Source organism: Bufo bufo, chromosome 4 (assembly GCF_905171765.1).
Source record: "Bufo bufo chromosome 4, aBufBuf1.1, whole genome shotgun sequence".
Classification (NCBI taxonomy): Eukaryota; Metazoa; Chordata; class Amphibia; order Anura; family Bufonidae; genus Bufo; species Bufo bufo.
Window position 1 is genome coordinate 491949671 of NC_053392.1, and position 20596 is coordinate 491970266.

The following is a 20596-nucleotide window of genomic DNA, read 5'->3' on the forward strand; positions in this document are numbered from 1 at the left end:
GAGTGACGTCACCACAGGTCCTTTTCCTGCTCACAGCAAAAAAGAAGACAGAAGAGAAGCCGGGCTGCGCGAGCAAGTGGATTAAGGGGAGTTTAATTATTTATTTATTTTTTAACCCCTCCAGCGCTATTTTACTATGCATTCTGTATTCACAGAAGTTCGGGCTTGGGATCGGTGTTCTGTAGATTGTATTATTATCCCTTATAACATGGTTATAATGGAAAATAATAGCATTCTTAATACAGAATGCATAGTAAAATAGGGCTGGAGGGGTTAAAAAAATTATAATAATAATAATTTAACTCACCTTAATCCACTTGCTCTTACAGCCCGGTATCTCTTCTGTCTTTTTTTTTTTGCTGTGTGCAGGAAAAGGACCTGTGGTGACGTCACTCCGGTCATCAAATGGTCCATCACATGATCCATCACCATGGTAAAAGATCATGTGACGAACCATGTGATGACCAGAGTGACGTCACCACAGGTCCTTTTCCTGCTCACAGCAAAAAAGAAGACAGAAGAGAAGCCGGGCTGCGCGAGCAAGTGGATTAACCACCTCAACCCCCATGGCTTAAACACCCTGAAAGACCAGGCCACTTTTTACACTTCTGACCTACACTACTTTCACCGTTTATTGCTCGGTCATGCAACTTACCACCCAAATGAATTTTACCTCCTTTTCTTCTCACTAATAGAGCTTTCATTTGGTGGTATTTCATTGCTGCTGACATTTTTACTTTTTTTGTTATTAATCGAAATTTAACGATTTTTTTGCGAAAAAATGACATTTTTCACTTTCAGTTGTAAAATTTTGCAAAAAAAACGAGATCCATATATAAATTTTGCTCTAAATTTATTGTTCTACATGTCTTTGATAAAAAAAAAATGTTTGGGTAAAAAAAAAATGGTTTGGGTAAAAGTTATAGCGTTTACAAACTATGGTACAAAAATGTGAATTTCCGCTTTTTGCAGCAGCTCTGACTTTCTGAGCACCTGTCATGTTTCCTGAGGTTCTACAATGGCCAGACAGTACAAACACCCCACAAATGACCCCATTTCAGAAAGTAGATACCCTAAGGTATTCGCTGATGGGCATAGTGAGTTCATAAAACTTTTTATTTTTTGTCACAAGTTAGCGGAAAATGATGATTTTTATTTATTTTTTCTTACAAAGTCTCATATTCCACTAACTTGTGACAAAAAATAAAAAAATCTAGGAACTCGCCATGCCCCTCACGGAATACCTTGGGGTGTCTTCTTTCCAAAATGGGGTCACTTGTGGGGTAGTTATACTGCCCTGGCATTCTAGGGGCCCAAATGTGTGGTAAGGAGTTTGAAATCAAATTCTGTAAAAAATGACGAGTGAAATCCGAAAGGTGCTCTTTGGAATGTGGGCCCCTTTGCCCACCTAGGCTGCAAAAAAGTGTCACACATCTGGTATCTCCGTATTCAGGAGAAGTTGGGGAATGTGTTTTGGGGTGTCATTTTACATATACCCATGCTGGGTGAGATAAATATCTTGGTCAAATGCCAACTTTGTATAAAAAAATGGGAAAAGTTGTCTTTTGCCAAGATATTTCTCTCACCCAGCATGGGTATATGTAAAATGACACCCCAAAACACATTCCCCAACTTCTCCTGAATACGGAGATACCAGATGTGTGACACTTTTTTGCAGCCTAGGTGGGCAAAGGGGCCCATATTCCAAAGAGCACCTTTCGGATTTCACTGGTCATTTTTTACAGAATTTGATTTCAAACTCCTTACCACACATTTGGGCCCCTAGAATGCCAGGGCAGTCTAACTACCCCACAAGTGACCCCATTTTGGAAAGAAGACACCCCAAGGTATTCGCTGATGGGCATAGTGAGTTCATGGAAGTTTTTATTTTTTGTCACAAGTTAGTGAAATATGAGACTTTGTATGAAAAAAAAATTAAAAAACAAAATCATAATTTTCCACTAACTTGTGACAAAAAATAAAAAATTCTAAGAACTTGCCATGCCCCTCACGGAATACCTTGGGGTGTCTTCTTTCCAAAATGGGGTCACTTGTGGGGTAGTTATACTGCCCTGGTATTCTAGGGGCCCAAATGTGTGGTAAGGAGTTTGAAATCAAATTCTGTAAAAAATGGCCAGTGAAATCCGAAAGGTGCTCTTTGGAATATGGGCCCCTTTGCCCACCTAGGCTGCAAAAAAGTGTCACACATGTGGTATCTCCGTATTCAGGAGAAGTTGGCGAATGTGTTTTGGGGTGTCATTTTACATATACCCATGCTGGGTGAGAGAAATATCTTGGCAAAAGACAACTTTTACCATTTTTTTTATACAAAGTTGGCATTTGACCAAGATATTTCTCTCACCCAGCATGGGTATATGTAAAATGACACCCCAAAACACATTCCCCAACTTCTCCTGAATAAGGAGATACCACATGTGTGACACTTTTTTGCAGCCTAGGTGGGCAAAGGGGCCCATATTCCAAAGAGCACCTTTCGGATTTCACTGGTCATTTTTTACAGAATTTGATTTCAAACTCCTTACCACACATTTGGGCCCCTAGAATGCCAGGGCAGTATAACTACCCGACAAGTGACCCCATTTTGGAAAGAAGACACCCCAAGGTATTCCGTGAGGGGCATGGCAAGTTCCTAGAATTTTTTTATTTTTTGTCGCAAGTTAGTGGAAAATGATGATTTTTTTTTTTTTTTTTTCATACAAAGTCTCATATTCCACTAACTTGTGACAAAAAATAAAAACTTCCATGAACTCACTATGCCCATCAGCGAATACCTTGGGGTGTCTTCTTTCCAAAATGGGGTCACTTGTGGGGTAGTTAGACTGCCCTGGCATTCTAGGGGCCCAAATGTGTGGTAAGGAGTTTGAAATCAAATTCTGTAAAAAATGACCAGTGAAATCCGAAAGGTGCTCTTTGGAATATGGGCCCCTTTGCCCACCTAGGCTGCAAAAAAGTGTCACACATCTGGTATCTCCGTATTCAGGAGAAGTTGGGGAATGTGTTTTGGGGTGTCATTTTACATATACCCATGCTGGGTGAGAGAAATATCTTGGCAAAAGACAACTTTTCCCATTTTTTTATACAAAGTTGGCATTTGACCAAGATATTTATCTCACCCAGCATGGGTATATGTGAAATGACACCCCAAAACACATTCCCCAACTTCTCCGGAATACGGAGATACCACATGTGTGACACTTTTTTGCAGCCTAGGTGGGCAAAGGGGCCCATATTCCAAAGAGCACCTTTCGGATTTCACTGGTCATTTTTTACAGAATTTGATTTCAAACTCCTTACCACACATTTGGGCCCCTAGAATGCCAGGGCAGTATAACTACCCCACAAGTGACCCCATTTTGGAAAGAAGACACCCCAAGGTATTCCGTGAGGGGCATGGAGAGTTCGTAGAATTTTTTATTTTTTGTCACAAGTTAGTGGAATATGAGACTTTGTGAGGGTGAGAAACCATCGACTCCTATGTCTAATGTATGCAACAAAAAAGATAAAGTGAAGTCTCAAAGGATGCAGCTGTTGCTGGGTGATTCAATCATAAGAAGTGTGGAGCTTAAAGAAAATGGTTTTGTGAGATGTCTCCCTGGGGCTACTGCTAGAAGAGATAGAAGACGTATTATTAATATTGTTAAGCAAGCAAAGCAGGAAGGGGACGTGGATGTTCTTGTCCATCTAGGGACAAATGACCTGGCTTGCAATGAAGTGTCAGAGGTGAAAAAATCTTTTATCACACTTGGTAATGACGTACAGGATTTTGCATCCACCATTTCTTTTTCTGAAGTTCTGCCTGTGCATAATGTTCAGAATGATAGGCAGAGGCGCATAAAGGAGTTCAACATATGGCTTGGTAAATGGTGTCAAGAGCAAGGATTTGGCTTTGTTTCTCATGATAGCTCTACTTGGAATAGAAAGGAACTGTACAAAAAAGATGGTTTGCATCTTTCTCTCAAAGGAACAAATGTACTTAGTGAACAACTCCAAGAATTTGCGAAAGAGTATTTAAACTAGGAAGGGGGGGCAAAAGAGTGAAAATAAAAGAGTCCAATTGCCCCCCGAAACAATGCCAGAACAGGTCAGAAGCACAGAGGTTAAGAAATGATAAGCTCAGAGTCCTGTCTACAAATGCTCGCAGTTTAGGTAAAAAAATCAATGAACTTGGGTCAATAATGGCATCTGAGAATGTAGATTTAGTGGCTGTTACGGAGACATGGTTTAATGAAAGAAATGACTGGGACATAACCATACCAGGGTACTCTTTATACAGAAGAGACAGAGAAGGCAAGAAAGGAGGAGGAGTGGCCCTGTATGTGAAAGATAGCATTAAATCTAACCTAATACAAGTTGGTGAGGCCAACATAGAGTCAGTTTGGGTTACGTTGCAGTTTGCTAACCATGCAGTAACTCGTGTAGGTGTGATATATAGACCACCTGGTCAAGTTAAAGAACTAGATGATCTACTAGTTGAAGAAATAGCTAAAATGACAATGAAAGGTGAAGTTATCATTATGGGAGATTTCAATCTTCCAGATATAAACTGGAAAACCAAAATAGCAAGTTCTACCAGGAGTACAGATATTCTAAATTCCCTACTGGGGTTATCTCTACAACAAGTGGTTGAGGAGCCAACCCGGAGGGAGGCCATTTTGGATTTGGTATTCACAAACGGGGATTCGGTATATGATGTCATTGTAGGCGAAACCTTGGGATCTAGTGATCACCAGTCAGTGTGGTTTAATATAAGAACTGTGAAAGAGTCCCACCACACAAAAACAAAAGTTTTAGATTTTAGAAAAACAGACTTTTCAAAAATGAAATTAGTCATAAATGAGTCCTTATCAGACTGGAACGGATTACATGGAGTCCAGGAGAAATGGGACTACTTAAAAGGTGCATTATTGAAGGCAACAGAAAATTGCATTAGACTTGTCAGTAAAAGCAAAAAAAGGAGGAGACCAATGTGGTACTCAGCAGAAGTGGCCCAAATCATTAAAAATAAAAAGCTAGCATTTTGTAATTATAAAAAAACCCAGAGCAATGAAAATAAGGAAATCTACAAGATTAGGCAGAGAGAGGCCAAGCAAGTTATAAGAACTTCTAAAGCGCAGGCAGAAGAAAAACTAGCTCAGTCTATGAAAAAAGGGGATAAGACATTCTTCAGATATATAAATGAAAAAAGGAAATTAAAACAAGGAATAACTAAATTAAAAACAAAGGACGGAAGGTATGTAGAAGAGAATAAAGGGCTAGCCGACTGCCTTAATGAATACTTCTGTTTAGTTTTTACAAAAGAAAAAGGAGAAGGACCTCCACTAGAAAGAATGACTATTAAATCGTTTGATGCATGTATCTTTACAGAGGAAGATGTTCTAAGTTTGCTGTCTAAGGTGAAGACAGATAAGTCACAGGGGCCTGATGAGATACACCCAAAATTATTAAAAGAGCTTAGTGGTGAGCTGGCAAAACCGCTAACAGATTTATTTAACCAATCATTAGTAACAGGAGTCGTCCCGGAAGATTGGAAATTGGCAAATGTCGTGCCCATTCACAAGAAAGGTAGTAGGGAGGAATCGAGCAACTATAGACCAGTGAGTCTGACATCAATAGTAGGCAAATTAATGGAAACCCTATTAAAGGATAGGATTGTGGAACATCTAAAATCCCATGGATTGCAAGATGAAAAACAACATGGGTTTACTTCAGGGAGATCATGTCAAACAAATCTTATAGATTTTTTTGACTGGGTGAATAAAATAATAGACGGTGGAGGTGCAGTAGACATCGCATATCTAGATTTTAGTAAGGCTTTTGACACTGTCCCACATAGAAGACTTATCAATAAACTGCAGTCATTGAGCATGGACTCCCATATTGTTGAGTGGATTAGGCAGTGGCTGAGTGACAGACAACAGAGGGTTGTAGTCAATGGAGAACATTCAAAACAAGGTAATGTTACCAGTGGGGTTCCACAGGGATCTGTACTGGGACCGATTTTGTTTAATATCTTCATAAGTGATATTGCAAAAGGCCTCGCTGGTAAGGTTTGTCTTTTTGCTGATGACACAAAGATATGTAACAGGGTTGATGTTCCTGGAGGGAAACGCCAAATGGAAAAGGATTTAGGAAAACTAGAAGAATGGTCAGAACTCTGGAAACTGAAATTTAATGTGGATAAGTGCAAGATAATGCACCTGGGGCGTAAAAACCCAAGGGCAGAATATAGAATATTTGACACAGTCCTGACCTCAGTATCTGAGGAAAGGGATTTAGGAGTAATTATTTCAGAAGACTTAAAGGTGGGAAGACAATGTAATAGAGCAGCACGAAATGCCAGCAGAATGCTTGGATGTATAGGGAGAGGTATAAGCAGTAGAAAGAGTGAAGTGCTTATGCCGCTGTACAGAACACTGGTGAGACCTCACTTGGAGTATTGTGCGCAGTACTGGAGGCCATATCTCCAGAAGGATATAGATACTCTAGAGAGAGTTCAGAGAAGAGCTACTAAACTAGTACATGGATTGCAGGATAAAACTTACCAGGAAAGGTTAAAGGACCTTAATATGTATAGCTTGGAAGAAAGAAGAGACAGAGGGGATATGATAGAAACTTTTAAATACATAAAGGGAATCAACTCGGTAAAGGAAGAGAGCATATTTAAAAGAAGAAAAACTACCACAAGAGGACACAGTTTTAAATTAGAGGGGCAAAGGTTTAAAAGTAATATAAGGAAGTATTACTTTACTGAGAGAGTAGTGGATGCATGGAATAGCCTTCCTGCAGAAGTGGTAGCTGCAAATACAGTGAAGGGGTTTAAGCATGCATGGGATAGGCATAAGGCCATCCTTCATATAAGATAGGGCCGGGGGCTACCCATAGTATTCAGTATATTGGGCAGACTAGATGGGCCAAATGGTTCTTATCTGCCGACACATTCTATGTTTCTATGTAAGAAAAAAAAAACAAAAAAACAAAAACATCATTTTCCGCTAACTTGTGACAAAAAATAAAAAATTCTAGGAACTCGCCATGCCCCTCACGGAATACCTTGGGGTGTCTTCTTTCCAAAATGGGGTCACTTGTGGGGTAGTTATACTGCCCTGGCATTCTAGGGGCCCAAATGTGTGGTAAGTAGGTAAATGACCTGTGAAATCCGAAAGGTGCTCTTTGGAATGTGGGCCCCTTTGCCCACCTAGGCTGCAAAAAAGTGTCACACATGTGGTATCTCCGTATTCAGGAGAAGTTGGGGAATGTGTTTTGGGGTGTCATTTTACATATACCCATGCTGGGTGAGAGAAATATCTTGGCAAAAGACAACTTTTCCCATTTTTTTTATACAAAGTTGGCATTTGACCAAGATATTTATCTCACCCAGCATGGGTATATGTAAAATGACACCCCAAAACACCTTCCCTAACTTCTCCTGAATACGGAGATACCACATGTGTGACACTTTTTTGCAGCCTAGGTGGGCAAAGGGGCCCAAATTCCTTTTAGGAGGGCATTTTTAGACCTTTGGATACCAGACTTCTTCTCACGCTTTGGGGCCCCTAAAATGCCAGGGCAGTATAAATACCGCACATGTGACCCCATTTTGGAAAGAAGACACCCCAAGGTATTCAATGAGGGGCATGGCGAGTTCATAGAAACAAATAATTTTTGGCACAAGTTAGCGGAAATTGATTTTTTGGATTTTTTTCTCACAAAGTCTCCCTTTCCGCTAACTTGGGACAAAAATTTCAATCTTTCATGGACTCAATAAGCCCCTCAGCAAATACCTTGGGGTGTCTTCTTTCCAAAATGGGGTCATTTGTGGGGTGTTTGTACTGCCCTGGCATTTGAGGGTCTCCGCAATCATTACATGTATGCCCAGCATTAGGAGTTTCTGCTGTTCTCCTTATATTGAGCATACGGGTAATGAGATTTTTTTTTTCCGTTCAGCCTATGGGCTGAAAGAAAAAAAATGAACGGCACAGATTTCTTCATTCGCATCGATCAATGTGGATGAAAAAATCTCTGCCAAAAAAAGAAAAAGGAGGGGAAAGGCGTCTGCCAGGACATAGGAGCTCCGCCCAACATCCATACCCACTTAGCTCGTATGCCCTGGCAAACCAGATTTCTCCATTCACATCAATCGATGTGGATGAATAAATCATTGCCGGGATTATTTTTTTTTTATATATACAAAGTGTTTGCCAAAGTATATGAACACCGCCACCTCCTCAGCTCATATGCCTCGGCAAACTTATCTTTTACTGCAGAGGAGAAATCTCGTCTTGCAGCGCCGCATACACCGACTTGCGTGTAATCTGACAGCAGCGCAATGCTTCTGTCAGAATGCACATCAGTGCTGCAGCTAGTCGATCGGTTGGTCCACCTGGAAGGTAAAAAAAACAAAACAAAAAAGAAAAAACCAGGCCGCAACGCAATAACTTTATTAACTTTAGAACAGAACATATTAACTTTTTTTTAACTTTTTTACTTACCGGTAATTTTTTTTTTGTTTAGTTTTTTTTACCTTTATAGAACAAACCTCTCCTTCCCCATGGGACAATGTGCAAAGCGCAAATCGCCCAAAGATGTGGCGAAGTACGTTATGCACTTTATCCCAGGTGAAAGGAGAGGTTTGCAGCAGCTGTGAGTAAAAGGGCCCTAATAGCCCTGTGTGCCTGTCCTGTGAGATGCAATCCCTATGCTAAGTGTACCTGTGTGTGGTACTTCCGGAAACACTCACCAAAGCATAGGGCAGGGTGGTCAGGACAGTCAGGACAGAAATAGCGGGTGTCACGCCTTATTCCACTCCTGCTACAGACACGACATTTTTTTTCGGGGTGGCGGTTGGGTTGAGGTACCAGCAACGACACTGGGGAAATGTCGCTCGTGTAGACGGCTAACTACACTGGTGGATGGGGCCACGGAACCTCCTGGATACAGGAGGTTCTCGATGATCTCTTCCTGGAATTTGAGGAAGGATCCTGTTCTCCCAGCCTTACTGTAGAGAACAAAACTATTATATGCAGCCAATTGAATTAAATATACAGACACCTTCTTATACCAGCGTCTGGTGCGTCGGGAAACTAAATAGGGAGCCAACATCTGGTCATTGAAGTCCATCCCTCCCATGAGCGCATTATAGTCGTGGACTGAGAGGGGCTTTTCAATGACACGGGTTGCCCTTTCAATTTGGATTGTCGTGTCTGCGTGAATAGAGGAGAGCATGTAAACGTCACGCTTGTCTCTCCATTTCACCGCGAGCAGTTCTTCATTACACAAGGCAGCCCTCTCCCCCCTTGCAAGACGGGTGGTAACGAGCCGTTGGGGGAAGCCCACGCGACTAGTTCGCGCGGTGCCACAGGTGCAAATCCGTTCTAGAAACAAATGCCTCAAGAGGGCCACACTTGTGTAAAAATTGTCCACATAAAGATGGTACCCCTTGCCGAATAAGGGTGACACCAAGTCCCAGACTGTCTTCCCACTGCTCCCCAGGTAGTCAGGGCAACCGACCGGCTCCAGGGTCTGATCTTTTCCCTCATAGATCCGAAATTTGTGGGTATAGCCTGTGGCCCTTTCACAGAGCTTATACAATTTGACCCCATACCGGGCACGCTTGCTTGGGATGTATTGTTTGAAGCCAAGGCGCCCGGTAAAATGTATTAGGGACTCGTCTACGCAGATGTTTTGCTCGGGGGTATACAAATCTGCAAATTTCTGGTTGAAATGGTCTATGAGGGGCCGAATTTTGTGGAGCCGGTCAAAAGCTGGGTGGCCTCTGGGACGGGAGGTGGTGTTGTCGCTAAAATGCAGAAAACGCAGGATGGTCTCAAATCGTGTCCTGGACATAGCAGCAGAGAACATGGGCATGTGATGAATTGGGTTCGTGGACCAATATGACCGCAATTCATGCTTTTTAGTTAGACCCATGTTGAGGAGAAGGCCTAAAAGCTGCACTACCTGAGCCACTTGTGTGGGTTGTAGACTCCGTCTCATGCTACCACTAGAGTGAAAGCACCGGCAGCATTCAAAAGTGACCAAAACATCAGCCAGGAAGCATAGGAACTGAGAAGTGGTCTGTGGTCACCACCTGCAGAACCACTCCTTTATTGGGGGTGTCTTGCTAATTGCCTATAATTTCCACCTGTTGTCTATCCCATTTGCACAACAGCATGTGAAATTGATTGATTGTCACTCAGTGTTGCTTCCTAATTGGACAGTTTGATTTCACAGAAGTGTGATTGACTTGGAGTTACATTGTGGTGTTTAAGTGTTCCCTTAATTTTTTGAGCAGTGTATGTATGTGTGTGTGTGTGTGTGTATATAATATATATATAATATATATACACACTGCCCGTCCCAAAAAAAAGTCACCACCAAAAATATTTTGTTGGACCGCCTTTAGCTTTGATTACAGCACACATTCGCTGTGGCATTGTTTCGATAAGCTTCTGCAATGTCGCAAGATTTATTTCCATCCAGTGTTGCATTAATTTTTCACCAAGATCTTGCATTGATGATGGTAGAGTCTCACTACTGTGCAAAGCCTTCTCCAGCACATCCCAAAGATTCTCAATGGGGTTAAGGTCTGGACTCTGTGGTGGCCAATCCATGTCTGAAAATTATGTATTGTGCTCCCTGAACCACTCTTTCACAATTTGAGCCTGATGAATCCTGGCATTGTCATCTTGGAATATGCCCGTGCCATCAGGGAAGAACAAATCCATTGATGGAATAACCTGGTCATTCAGTATGTTCAGGTAGTCAGCTGACCTCATTCTTGGAGCACATACTGTTGCTGAACCTAGACCTGACCAACTGCAGCAACCCCAGATCATAGCACTGCCCCCACAGGCTTGTACAGTAGGCACTAGGCATGATGGGTGCATCACTTCATCTGCCTCTCTTCTTACCATGATGTGCCCATCACTCTGGAGCAGGGTATATCTGGACTCATCAGACCACATGACCTTCATCCATTGCTCCATAGTCCAATCTTTATGCTCTCTAGCAAATTGAAGCCTTTTTTTTGTTTGCCTCACTGATTAGTGGTTTTCTTACGGCTACACAGCTGTTCAGTCCCAATCCCTTGAGTTCCCTTTGCATTGTGTGTGTGGAAATGCTTTTACTTTCACTATTAAACATAGCCCTGAGTTCTACTGTTGTTTTTCTTCGATTTGATTTCAAACGTTTAAGTGATCGCCGATCACGATCATTCAGGATTTTTCTCCGCCACATTTCTTCCTCGAATACGATGGGTCCCCACTATCCTTCCAGTTTTAATAATGCGTTGGACAGTTCTTAACCCAGTTAGTAGTTTCTGCAATCTCCTTAGATGCTTTCTCTGCTTGATGCATGCCAATGATTTGACCCTTCTCAAACAGACTAATATCTTTTCCACGACTGCGAGATGTGTCTTTCGACATGGTTGTTTAAGAAATGAGAAGCAACTCATTGCACCAGTAGAGGTTAAATAACTTATTACCAGCTGAAAGATAATCGCCCATGCAGTAATTATCTAATAGGAGGCTCATAACTATTTGCTTAGTTAAATCCACGTGGCGATTTTTTTTTTTTGGACAGGCAGTGTATATTTAATATGTGACCATTAGGTGTCACCATTTACCCTTATATTGTGTGCTGTGCTCCAAGAAGCCTCTGTAGCAATATCCAACTCAGGCTACTTTCACACTAGCGTTTTTAATGGATCTGGCAGGGTTCAGCAAAAACGCTTCCGTTACTGATAATACAACTATCTGCATCCGTTATGAACGGATCCTGTTGTATTATCTTTAACATTGCCAAGACGGATCCGTCATGAACGCCATTGAAAGTCAAAGGAGGACAGATCCGTTTTCTATTGTGGCAGAGAAAACTGATCCATCCCCATTGACTTGCATTGTGGGTCATGACAGATCCATCTTGCCCTGCATCCCAGGATGGAAAGCAAACTGTAGCATGCTGCGGTTTTCTCTCTGGTATGAGAACGGAATGCATTTTGGAGCGCTCCGTTCTGTTCAGTTACGTTTTGTCCCCATTTGCGGTATTAAGCCCCTATGACTGATCTCAATACCGGAAAACTAAAACGCTAGTGTGAAAGTAGCTTAACCACCTCCGGACCGCCTAACGCAGATTCGCGTTCCGGAGGTGGCAGCCCTGCGCAGAGTCACGCATATACGCGTCATCTCGCGCGAGCCGAGACTTCCTGTGAACGCGCGCACACAGGCGCGCGCGCACACAGGCGCGCGCGCTCACAGGAACGGAAGGTAAGAGAGTTGATCTCCAGCCTGCCAGCGGCGATCGTTCGCTGGCAGGCTGGAGATGTGTTTTTTTTAACCCCTAACAGGTATATTAGACGCTGTTTTGATAACAGCGTCTAATATACCTGCTACCTGGTCCTCTGGTGGTCCCCTTTGTTTGGATCGACCACCAGAGGACACAGGTAGCTCAGTAAAGTACCACCAAGCACCACTACACTACACTACACCCCCCCCCCCCGTCACTTATTAACCCCTTATTAGCCCCTGATCACCCCATATAGACTCCCTGATCACCCCCCTGTCATTGATTACCCCCCTGTCATTGATCAACCCCCTGTAAAGCTCCATTCAGATGTCCGCATGATTTTTACGGATCCACTGATACATGGATCGGATCCGCAAAACGCATCCGGACGTCTGAATGAAGCCTTACAGGGGTGTGATCAATGACTGTGGTTATCACCCCATATAGACTCCCTGATCACCCCCCTGTCATTGATTACACCCCTGTCATTGATCAACCCCCTGTAAAGCTCCATTCAGATGTCCGCATGATTTTTACGGATCCACTGATAGATGGATCGGATCCGCAAAACGCATACGGACGTCTGAATGAAGCCTTACAGGGGCGTGATCAATGACTGTGGTTATCACCCCATATAGACTCCCTGATCACCCCCCTGTCATTGATTACACCCCTGTCATTGATCAACCCCCTGTAAAGCTCCATTCAGATGTCCGCATGATTTTTACGGATCCACTGATGGATGGATCGGATCCGCAAAACGCATACGGACGTCTGAATGAAGCCTTACAGGGGCGTGATCAATGACTGTGGTTATCACCCCATATAGACTCCCTGATCACCCCCCTGTCATTGATTACACCCCTGTCATTGATCAACCCCCTGTAAAGCTCCATTCAGATGTCCGCATGATTTTTACGGATCCACTGATAGATGGATCGGATCCGCAAAACACATACAGGCGTCTCCCTGGAGCCTTCCAGGGGGGGTGATTACCCCATTCAGACTCCCTGATCACCCCCCTGTCATTGATCACCCCCCCCTGTCATTGATCACCCCCCCCTGTCATGCTGCATTCAGATGTCCGTATGATTTTTACGGATCCACGGATACATGGATCGGATCCGCAAAACACATACGGACATCTGAATGGAGCCTTACAGGGGGGTGATCAATGACAGGGGGGTGATCACCCCATATAGACTCTCTGATCACCCCCCTGTCATTGATCACCCCCCTGTCATTGATCACCCCCCTGTCATTGATCACCCTCTGTAAGGCTCCATTCAGACATTTTTTTGGCCCAAGTTAGCGGAATTATTATTTTTTTTTCTTACAGTCTCATATTCCACTAACTTGTGTCAAAAAATAAAATCTCACATGAACTCACCATACCCCTCACGGAATCCAAATGCGTAAAATTTTTTAGACATTTATATTCCAGACTTCTTCTCATGCTTTAGGGCCCCTAGAATGCCAGGGCAGTATAAATACCCCACATGTGACCCCATTTCGGAAAGAAGACACCCCCAGGTATTCCGTGACGGGCATATTGAGTCCATGAAAGATTGAAATTTTTGTCCCAAGTAAGCGGAACGGGAGACTTTGTGAGAAAAAAATAAAAAATATCAATTTCCGCTAACTTGTGCCAAAAAAAAAAAAATTTCTATGAACTCGCCATGCCCCTCATTGAATACCTTGGGGTGTCTTCTTTCCAAAATGGGGTCACATGTGGGATATTTATACTGCCCTGGCATTCTAGGGGCCCCAAAGCGTGAGAAGAAGTCTGGTATCCAAATGTCTAAAAATGCCCTCCTAAATGGAATTTGGGCACCTTTGCGCATCTAGGCTGCAAAAAAGTGTCACACATCTGGTATCGCCGTAATCGGGAGAAGTTGGGGAATGTGTTTTGGGGTGTCATTTTACATATACCCATGCTGGGTGAGAGAAATATCTTGGTCAAATGCCAACTTTGTATAAAGAAATGGGAAAAGTTGTCTTTTGCCAAGATATTTCTCTCACCCAGCATGGGTATATGTAAAATGACACCCCAAAACACATTCCCCAACTTCTCCTGAATACGGCGATACCACATGTGTGACACTTTTTTGCAGCCTAGGTGGGCAAAGGGGCCCATATTCCAAAGAGCACCTTTAGGATTTCACAGGTCATTTACCTACTTACCACACATTAGGGCCCCTGGAAAATGCCAGGGCAGTATAACTACCCCACAAGTGACCCCATTTTGGAAAGAAGACACCCCAAGGTATTCCGTGAGGGGCATGGCGAGTTCCTAGAATTTTTATTTTTTGTCACAAGTTAGAGGAAAATGATGATTTATTTATTTATTTATTTTCATACAAAGTCTCATATTCCACTAACTTGTGACAAAAAATAAAAACTTCCATGAACTCACTATGCCCATCAGCGAATACCTTGGGGTCTCTTCTTTCCAAAATGGGGTCACTTGTGGGGTAGTTATACTGCCCTGGCATTCTAGGGGCCCAAATGTGTGGTAAGGAGTTTGAAATCAAATTCTGTAAAAAATGACCAGTGAAATCCGAAAGGTGCTCTTTGGAATATGGGCCCCTTTGCTCACCTAGGCTGCAAAAAAGTGTCACACATCTGGTATCGCCGTACTCAGGAGAAGTTGGGGAATGTGTTTTGGGGTGTCATTTTACATATACCCATGCTGGGTGAGAGAAATATCTTGGCAAAAGACAACTTTTCCCATTTTTTTATACAAAGTTGGCATTTGACCAAGATATTTATCTCACCCAGCATGGGTATATGTAAAAAGACCCCCTAAAACACATTCCCCAACTTCTACTGAATACGGAGATACCAGATGTGTGACACTTTTTTGCAGCCTAGGTGGGCAAAGGGGCCCATATTCCAAAGCGCACCTTTCGGATTTCACTCGTCATTTTTTACAGAATTTGATTTCAAACTCCTTACCACACATTTGGGCCCCTAGAATGCCAGGGCAGTATAACTACCCCACAAGTGACCCCATTTTGGAAAGAAGAGACCCCAAGGTATTTCGTGATGGGCATAGTGAGTTCATAGAACCTTTTATTTTTTGTCACAAGTTAGTGGAATATGAGACTTTGTAAGAAAAAAAAAATAATAAATAAATCATCATTTTCCGCTAACTTGTGACAAAAAATAAAAAGTTCTATGAACTCACTATGCCCATCAGCGAATACCTTAGGGTGTGTACTTTCCGAAATGGGGTCATTTGTGGGGTGTTTGTACTGTCTGGGCATTGTAGGACCTCAGGAAACATGACAGGTGCTCAGAAAGTCAGAGCTGCTTCAAAAAGCGGAAATTCACATTTTTGTACCATAGTTTGTAAACGCTATAACTTTTACCCAAACCATTTTTTTTTTTACCCAAACATTTTTTTTTTATCAAAGACATGTAGAACAATAAATTTAGAGCAAAATTTATATATGGATGTCGTTTTTTCTGCAAAATTTTACAACTGAAAGTGAAAAATGTAATTTTTTTGCCAAAAAATCGTTAAATTTCGATTAATAACAAAAAAAGTAAAAATGTCAGCAGTAATGAAATACCACCAAATGAAAGCTCTATTAGTGAGAAGAAAAGGAGGTAAAATTCATTTGGGTGGTAAGTTGCATGACCGAGCAATAAACGGTGAAAGTAGTGTAGGTCAGAAGTGTAAAAAGTGGCCTGGTCTTTCAGGGTGTTTAAGCACTGGGGGCTGAGGTGGTTAAAGAGGCGTCTGAGCACTAGGTAAACTATCTATCTCATTTAGGAGGATCTGGCCACTTTCATGTAAGCGTATTTTTTTTTATCAGTATAAGGTCTTATTCAGACGGGTTTAATGTGGGCATATTTTACTTTACATATTAAAGCTGGAAAGCTCTACTGATAACCAACAATACAATCTATGATGCTGTAAGTTCGGATCATTAGACCCCTGGTCAGGCCAATATTTATCGCTGTAATATGGATGCTATAATTTGCCTACATTTCAGCCGGTTAAATAAGGCCTTGCATCCGTATTTTTTTCTTATCTGTAGTATGTAGTTTAACCCAATCTATGAGGCTGTATACATGGGAGTGTACAATATGGCCGTATTTGAAAAATGCAACACGTTACTTTCTTCTGTTTTGTAGATGGAAAATGCCCTAAAGTAGGGATGCATCTGTACTGTATGTCATCAGTTTTCCAAAACCAGACCTGCTGATAGAGCACCCAACAGGGTTTGCCTGAGGAATCCCAACAGGAAAAGGTGGTAGAACCAATAAAACAGAGATAACCAAAATTGGTGTTACAAATGCCAGTGTTAGTATAAAGTCCATCGGGCAGTCCGTACGCCAGAAGTTTAAATCTACTTTATTTATGAGCTGGCATAGATTTGAACTATCATTTATGTCAATTTCTGACATAAATTATAGTACATCTGTCAGGCTGTGGAGGCAATGCCCCCTCTCAATAAACCTTGCCCACTTTTCCTACCACTTTAAAAAAAATCACAAATTATGGCGCAAATATTGGGTGTGTTCCCTAATTTAATGTATTTTTCAAACTATAAGATGCACTTTTTCCCCCAAAAGTGGGGGAAAAGTGGCACTGCGTCTTATAGTCCCAATGCTAATGAACGCTTCTATTATGGAAGTTGTCATCAGCATGTAGGAGGTGTGGTAAGTAGTGAGAGAAGCGCTGTGCTGACTCTACTTACCCTCCCTGATTTTCCTCCAGGTCCTGCTCTGCACTCTGTCCTGACTGCATACAGCATCAGGACGTAGTGCATGTAGGCGCACACTATGACTAGATGCTGTGCGATGTCAGGTCACAGTGCAGTGCAGGCCAGAAGAAGACCAGGGAGGGTGTGTGAATCTGCAGAGTGGCAGCAGGAGAGGTACGTTTTTTTTTATTTTAATGTCTGATCTGACATCTGATGGAGGGGTCCGATCTGAGGCTGATGGAGGGGTCCGATCTGAGGCTGATGGAGGGGTCCGATCTGAGGCTGATGGAGGGGTCCGATCTGAGGCTGATGGCGGGGTCCGATCTGAGGCTGATGGCGGGGTCCGATCTGAGGCTGATGGCGGGGTCCGATCTGAGGCTGATGGCGGGGTCCGATCTGAGGCTGATGGCGGGGTCCGATCTGAGGCTGATGGCGGGGTCCGATCTGAGGCTGATGGGGGTCTGAGCTGAGGCTAATGGGGTTCTGATCAGAGGCTAATGTAGATCTGAGCTGAGGCTCATGGTCTGATTTGTGGCTGATAGGTCTGATCTCATGCTGATGCGTCTTATAGTTCGAAAAAAATGTGCCAGTGCGTCTTATAGTCAGAAAAATATGGTACATCTTTTTATGATATGATGGCATAAACAGTTTTATAAATGCCTCTCACTGTGTATTTGCTACTGCAATTTTACATGGCATTATGCGCAGTATTTTATAGTGTCAGTAGAATGAATGTGTTGTTAAAAAATGTCATCCCCACACTGAAAATAAATCTGCAGTGTAGATCGATCGATTTTAAATCTGCATCATGTCAATTTATGCTGCAGATTTCCAGTGCAGATTTCACCCTTTGCAAAGCATGCAGCAAAATCTGAGACACATCCATATGGATTATAGCATATGTGACCACTGAGGCCTGTGATTGGCAGCATTTTCCAGGCATTAATTAAGTTTGCTGCAAGGCTGGACAACCCGATTAACCCCTTCAAGACCATGCTACTTTTACCTTCAGGACCAAGCCACATTTAGCAAATCTGACGTTTCACTTTATGTGGTGATAACTTTAAAACGCTTTTACTTATCAAAGCCATTCTGAGATTGTTTTCTCTTTACATATTGTACTTCATGACAATGGTAAATTTGAGTCAAAATATTTCATTTTTATTTATGAAAAAATACAAAATTTACCAAAAATTTGGAAAAATTAGCAATTTTCACAATTTCAATTTCTCTGCTCTTAAAACAATTAGTGATACCTCCTAAAATAGTTATTACTTTACTTTTCCCATATGCCTACTTCATGTTTGAATCATATTGTAAATTCAATTTTGTTTTTTTGGGACGTTAGAAGGCTTAGGGTACTTTCACATTAGCGGCAGGGGAGTCTGGCAGGCTGTTCCGGTGGGTGAAAAGCCTGTCGGATCAGTCCTGCCGCTAGTTTATGTGTGCCCCTGGACTGCACTCCATCCCCTCTGACTATAATGGGGGTGGGGCAGAGTTCCGGTGGCAGCACGGCAGAGCACGGTGAGAGGCAGCCGGACTAAAAGTACGACGTGCAGTACTTTTAGTCTGGCTGCATCTCGCCGTGCGCTGCCGTGCTGCTGCCGTAACTCCACCCTCGCCCCCATTATAGTCTGCCGGACTCCCCTGCTGCTAGTGTGAAACTAGCCTTAGAAGTTTAGAAGCAAATCTTAACATTTTTAAGAAAATTTCCAAAACCCAATTTTTAAGGACCAGTTCAGGTCTGAAGTCATTTTGTGGGGCTTACATAATAGAAACCACCCTTAAATGGCCCCATTTGAGAAACTACACTCCTCAAGGTATTCAAAACTGATTCTACAAACTTTGTTAACCCTTTAGGTGTTCCACAAGAATTAAAGGAAAATGTAGATGAAATTTCTGAATTTCACTTTTTTGGCAGATTTTCCATTTTTTTTTCCAGTAACAAAGCAAGGGTTAACAGCTAAACAAAACTCTATATTTATTGCCCTGATTCTGTAGTTTACAGAAACACCCCATCTGTGATTGTAAACTGATGTAAAGGCACATGGCAGGACGCAGAAGAAAAGGAACGCTATATGGTTTTTGGAAGACAGATTTCACTGGGATTAAGTTGCCATGTCATATTTGAAGACCCCCTGATGCACCTCTAGAGTAGAAACTCCAAAAAAGTGACCCCATTTTGGAAACTACGTGATAAGGTGGCAGTTTTGTTGGTACTATTTTAGGGTACATATGATTTTTGGTTCCTCTATATTACACTTTTTTGTGAGGCAAGGTAACAAAAATTAGCAGTTTTGGCACCATTTTTATTTTTTGTTATTTACAATGTTCATCTGACAGGTTAGATCATGTGGTATTTTTATAGAGCAGGTTGTTGCGGATGCGACAATACCAAATATGACAACTTTTTTTGTTTGTTTGTTTAAGTTTTACATAATAAAGCTTTTTTTTTTTTTTATTCTTTTTTTAGTGTCTCCATATTCTGAAAGCCATATTTATTTATTTTTTTGGGCGATTCTCTTAGGTAGGGTCTAATTTTTTTGCAGTATGAGATGACAATTTGATATGATTTTGGGGTGCGTATGACTTTTTGATCGCTTGGTATTACACTTTTTGTGATTTAAGGTGACAAAAAAAATGCTTTTTTTATACACTTTTTATTTTTTTACGGTGTTCATCTGAGGGGTTAGTTCATGTGATTATTTTTATATAGCATGTTCTTACGGACGTGGCGATACCTAATATGTATACTTTTATTTATTTATTTATACACATTAACACAGGGCTTGACAAATTTCCTTGGAATCTAGGAGCCAGCTAAAAAAGTTAGGAGCCGTTTTTTTTTTTTTTCACCTTTATAAAGCCTTATTTTCAGCGACAAAAATAACACCTCTTAAATTAACATATAAAGAAGTCTAGAACCAAACAACATGGGCATTGTTTATTATCAGTGTACTGTGACATCACTGTGTGCCGCATCTCCTCAGTGTTTATCAGTGTACTGTGATGTCACTGTGTGCCGCATCTCCTCAGTGTTTATCAGTGTACTGTCACGTCACTGTATGTATAATCCCTGCGCTGTGACGTCACTGTGTGTATAATCCCTGCGCTGTGACGTCACTGTGTGTATAATCTATGTGGTGCAGCTGACAGAACTGAGATCCCTTCCCCAGGATGTTTGGTCCGGGCTCATCATTCATCTCATAGAACTGCAGCTATGAAATCCACAGCGTATTGCAGCAAATACCAGCAAAATGGATAAGATTTTACCAAAAATCCTCACACTTCATAAAATCCACACGGAAATGAACCTACTGTGCACATTTCAAATCCGCACCGTGGTAATATATGATTTCCCCATGTGTAAGGCTGGGTTCATACCTGAGCGTTTTACAGCGCGTTCCTACGCGCTGTAAAACGCTCAACAGGCAAAAACCAATGGCTCCCTATGGGCATGGTTCTCACCTGAGCGTTTTACAGCGCGTATGAACACGCGGTTTCCAGTGTTCGTGTAGTTTGCAGTTCGGCAGACTGGTGCTTGCAGTAGCTGCCTGTGCATTGGAAAGGGGAATATC

General features: G+C 42.1%; 1 protein-coding gene across 1 annotated transcript in view; it reads left to right on the forward strand.

Moving 5' to 3' along the window:
• EPM2A (EPM2A glucan phosphatase, laforin) overlaps positions 1-20596 on the forward strand; it is a 116273-nt gene that overhangs the window by 20381 nt on the left and 75296 nt on the right.